Source organism: Delphinapterus leucas, chromosome 19, assembly GCF_059928025.1.
Source record: "Delphinapterus leucas isolate spDelLeu-1000000601 "Yukka" chromosome 19, BTC_Dleu_Yukka2, whole genome shotgun sequence".
NCBI lineage: Eukaryota > Metazoa > Chordata > Mammalia > Artiodactyla > Monodontidae > Delphinapterus > Delphinapterus leucas.
In genome coordinates this window covers 65447672-65453043 of record NC_143147.1, presented here as the reverse complement: position 1 = coordinate 65453043, position 5372 = coordinate 65447672, and the positions used below count along the sequence as shown (strand labels likewise).

The window sequence follows — 5372 nt, the reverse complement described above, 5'->3', positions numbered from 1 at the left end:
CTAGCAGAAGAGACGTACGACGAGTCCAAGGTGAGCTGACGGGGGGCCCAAGAGAGGGAGAGAGGGAGTCCCCACCCTCGCCCACAGCAGACCTTGCGGCCCAAAGCACCGAATCAAGCACGGCTTTTATGACACGGCGGCTGGCCCCTTGAACGTTCCACCCCGGGGGCAGAGTTTGGAGATCTGGGCAGCGCTGTCCGCGTCCTGCGGTTCTCATCCAGATGTCTGGCACGATTTCAGCCTGAGCCACAATGCCTCCCAGGAGGTTCGAGACCTGGAATTTCGCCTGGAGAGAGGGAGGCGAAGAGGAAGCCGGCCAAGCCTCTGACGTTGGTTCTATGGGGAGCAGCTGTTCCTTCCCACCCAGGAGGGTGTGCGGGACGGTCTTCAGGGGCAGCTAAGTGGGAAGAGCTCAGGGCCAGCGAGAGCCCTGTCGGAAGAAGCCGAGTAATGCCGTTTACTGAACAGAGACATCTGTCAGCGTGAACGGATCACCAGTTTACCCCGGATGCATCAATGCACGACCTACGCATTTCCACTGATTTGCAAATGGTTTAACTCTGTTCTTCCCAGTCCAAGTTTAGGGACCTACTGTTTCTTTTTTCTTGAAGAAGCACCTGGTACGTAGTAGGCTTTCAAAGATTTGAAGGACGTATTGGGTTGGCCAGAAAAGTTCGTTCAGGTTTTCCCGTAAGATGTTACAAGACTGTCTATGGCAGTGGTTCTCAAGTGTGGCGATTTGCCCTCCCGCCCCCCCTCCCCTGCCCAGGAGATACCAGGCAATGCCTGGAGACATCTTGGGTCGTCACAGCTGTGGGGAGGGGTCCCACCGGCACGTAGCGGGTAGAGGCCAGGGATGCTGCTAAACACCCTACAAGGGACAAGGACAGCCCCCATGACAAGGACAACCCGTCTGAAATCTCAATGATGCCGGGTTCTGGCAATCGCTTTTGCACAAAAGCAGGAAGGATGCCTGGGAGAGGATGTGAATTTCTTTTTTTCCAAGGAATTTTAAGAATGGATTCCAGCTGTCCTTGTGGGTTTGGGAGTCTGGGGTGAACAAAGAAGACTGAAATGGGCAACTTGATCTCTTGAGCTCCGTCACCAGGCCCCAGAGCTGTGGACCGCCTTCTCTTTGTTCTTCTGCCTCTTCCTCCCACTCAGGTTCATTTCGTTAGGCTTTTCCTGAAATGTTAGGGACTTTCCATCAGGAGGGGACCCTTTCCAAACCATAAGGCAGTAAAAAGTCCCGCCCGTGGGACCGATGTTCCTGTTGTGTCTGCGCTTCGGGATGGAGACAGACGACAACGTAAACCCTGTGTATCAAAATCAATCCCTCTAGGCTCAAGTTCCAACCTGCAGAAACTCTACGGCCAAGTCATGAGGTGCAGAGCTGATGGCCTTTTAATTACAGCAGTTCTGTGGGGGAAAGAGGGGGCAGAACTATGACAGTAGGAACACAGGCTGGCAAAGGAACGCCTTTAAAGGGGCATCTTCCTTCCCCGGGTGAAGGAAACAACGGCAGGGGGCCCCGCCCACGGGTGAGACCCTCGGAACGTCTCTGCCCCACGGGGCTCCAAGCGTGTCACCCACATTCTTTGTCTCGACAGCGGGCCTGTGAAGCGCACAGGGTAAGATTTTCTTGTTCCAAACCACTGTTCTGACGCGCTGAAGTAGTTCTTCTACGGCCAAACTGAGGAGCAGGCAGGTCCAGTCTTTAAGTCCTTTTCAGAAAGTGGGAACATCCCTTTTCGAACCAAGATGGACTCAAGGTTTTCAGGGACCAAGACCTTGAATGAATGTAGGAGAAGTTTAGCTACCTTCCACCTCAGCATCTCTTTGGGAGAGACTTAGAAATTCATTTGTTGGTTTGATGATCCCTAAAGCTATTTTTTTTTTTTTTTTTTGCGGTACGCGGGCCTCTTACTGTTGTGGCCTCTCCCGTTGTGGAGCACAGGCTCCGGACGCGCAGGCTCAGCGGCCATGGCTCACGGGCCCAGCCGCTCCGCGGCATGTGGGATCTTCCCGGACCGGGGCGCGAACCCGCGTCCCCTGCATCGGCAGGCGGACTCGCAACCACTGCGCCACCAGGGAGGCCCTGAGGCTATTAGTTTTACTGTGAAGTATGCGCTACATGCGCGATGCTGTTCTGAGCAGCTGATACGCATTGACGTTGACACGAGGGAGACAGTCTTATCATCCCCAGTTTACAGATGACAAAACCACGGCACAGAGATGTCGAGCAACTTATTCAAGGCCACGCAGCTCATCAATGGCAGAGCCCAGACTTGGGCCCAGGAAGGCTGGTTTCAGAGTTCATGTTTGTAACGCTGTGCTAAGCTACCTCTCTCGAGAATAACTCCCCAGTTCTTTAGACTACAGAAGTAAAGGAGACAGCTAAATTCACAGGTCCTAAGAAATAACAGTAAAGTGTTTTGCAAACTTTGAGTTTGCAAAGTGCTGGGCAGTTTACCAAGTACTTTCCTTCAATATGATCTCCAGTGGGTCCTGCAAGGCCCTGAAGTTGATGGTTGCCTCTATGCATGCAATGATGCTATCACCAAAAAGAGCCAAAGCACCATCTCTGTGTGTGTGTTACAGCCAAGAAGGACCAATGGAATCAACCACGAAGGACCAAGAGTATGAAGGCCCCCTCTCATACCTCAGAGTGACCAGGAAGTTCTCTCTGGGGAACCCCACTCCCCCACTCTCAGTCCATGGGGCTCAGCGGAGGCTCCATGCCAAGCTCCAGAAAGCAAACTGAGATGCTACTCTGTAAACGGTTTTAGTTCCATCCTTCCAGTCCCAGTAATTGGTTCAAGGGGGAGTACGTGATATAAGTTGGTCTAATCAGACCCCAAGAGAGCTACTGAGAGGAGACGAACTGTCTCTGTCGGACCTGAACCTGGGAGGACACAGGACTGGAGACGTTAGCAGGAAGCCATCTTGCCACCAGGTAGAACCTGAGAATCAAGCCAACACTGAAGAAGACAGAGCTGAGGGAGAGAAAAATGAGCAGAGGCCTGATGTTACAATCTGTGGCCCTGGATCAAATGGTTCCTGAAGTCAAATCCCTGAAGTCTTCATGTCGGTGAGCCAGTAAATTCTCTTTTCAGCTTAAGACAGTATGCATTATGCTTCTGTTTCTTACAAATGATATAAATGAAAACTAAAAATATCTTATTAAAACAGTTGCAAAAGGACACTATACTGGTTGGCAACAGAGTGAGGAAAAGGTTAGTCACTGAGATCCTGCCCTCTCTCCCCATACCTCTACCTAAAAGGAGAATGGAATGGTAGGAGAGCATGGGAAAGAAATGGGGTTGGCTTTATATGAACTATTTCGATAGGAGCAGTAGATTATCTGTGAATGTCATTAGTTAATTCATGGACTTGGTTCCTCTGTGAGTTATTCATCAACCCTCCCATCTGTAGCCACATGGTACCCTTGACACCAGCTTGCCAGGGCTGGATGGATAAGGGTGCATGGATTGGCCCATCTCCTATACCTGAAGGTCAACATAAAGGGTCTGGCACCCTAGCAGATGGAGGGCTACCTAGCTCAGTGGCAAAGGCTGGGCCAGAAGCATCTTCCCAAACACACTCACTATAGCAAAAAGCTTTTGCTTGGACCAGTTACTTCTCTATGAATTCTGGATCGAAGACATGCAAACAGAGTAAAGATCAAGCAAGTGTCACCTGCTCCCAGTGATTCTATTCTCCATATATTTTTCTCTGGCTTCACAGCCCCCAGGAAACCCTCAGCAATTTTCTATTCCTGGCTCCCAGCTCTGCACCATCTGTGGAAGTCCAATTTGAGTGTGAGGGACCAAGTAGGTAGATGGGGCCCCCGGGGTTTGTGAGCTGCTGGGACTGGCAAACAGCTGCCTGCCGGCACCCTGGGTTTCAGACGTGGGGTCGCATCATGTTTGCTTTCCGGCTGATTGAATTACTCATGCCTCATTTGTCCACTTCCCTGAAACAATCTTTTCTGGATGCATTTAGAAACCTGAGTCTCTGTGGTTTGCCTGGACTGGTTTCTATTTGTGGAGGGGAGTTCACTTGTCTAGGGCAGAGAAAAATGGGTTCTGTAGAAGTCACGGTATCCCTGGTTTCCCGTCACATATATTCCTGCTGCTCTCTCCAGCAATCAGTGTTCCCCATGGAATGCTTTCATTCCCACTGGAAGCTCCCAATGGAGCAGGGGTGGGGATGCGGGGAAGCTGGGAAATCTTGCCAAATCTACAACGTTCCTAAATGATTCTCAATTCTCAGAGAGCAAGAAACACATTGCAAGCTTCAAGGGCAGGGGCAGAACAAATAATTACTGAGTCTGTTGGTAAACAGACCCAGAGAAGACAACTGAATTCAGCTTGTTCACTCCTGCCTGTCAGACAGAATTTAATACCATCCTGTTTCTGTTTTTCTTCTACCCCCGACCCAAGTTACAGCTTGCTTAATTTCTGTTTACACCGTAAGCCTCGTGGTGATGGAGGGGAAGAGAGGTCTGGTCTGCGTGGGGGAAAGGACACACTTTCCCAGAAGAGTGCCCTGCAGACCAGTGCTTCTTATAACCCGAAAGGATCCTCAGCCCCGTTAACTCGGAATCACTGCAGGGGAGAATCTAGAAAGCAGTGTTTTAACGTCCCCCAGGTGATTCCAGTGTGCAGCCAGATTTAGAACCACTGCCCGAGAGCTACGCTATCCACTGTGGCAGCCACGAGCCACATGTGGCTGCTGAGCATTGCAAATATAGTACATCCAAATTGAGATGTGCTGTGCACGCAAAGTCCTCACCAGATTCCCAAGAGTCAGCATGAAAAAGACAACGTAAACTACATCATTAACAATGCTGTTATGTCGATTACAATTAAAACAATGTGGGCCTGTCCTGCGTGAGAATGGGTGTCTGTGTGTAGGCAGGACCACGTGGGTAATGCCCTGGGGTAGACCAGAAACCCATACGGAAGCCCTCCAGGAAGAGAAAGACAGAAGAAACACTCGCATGACTTCAGGCAACTCTTAAGACATCATCATTTTCATTTATAAGGAGCACAAGTCCCTAATCATCCCCCTGAGCACACCCACACCCACACGGGCACATAAGCTTGTGGTGGTACATCGCCCTGAAGTCTCGGTTCATTTTCTCTCCAACAAAGAGAACACGATCAGGAAGGCAAATTCTGTGGTGTGGAACTAGAGTTTCCAAGAAAAAGTCACAGTTCGGACTTGAAACCTCTTTTTAATCCATTCTTCTCAAGCACGGCCAAAAAATATCCTTAAAATATAACCAGTTTAAATGATAAAATGTTTTATCAGCAAGAGGAAAGTCACTAGAACTTAAAGATAGACGCGTAATCAGTGATGATCTC

The 5372-nt window shown here is 50.0% G+C and overlaps 1 protein-coding gene across 6 annotated transcripts in view; it reads right to left on the bottom strand.

Moving 5' to 3' along the window:
- The window catches only part of SLC39A11 (solute carrier family 39 member 11), a 447715-nt gene that overhangs the window by 63285 nt on the left and 379058 nt on the right, over positions 1–5372 (bottom strand). The window lies entirely within an intron of this gene.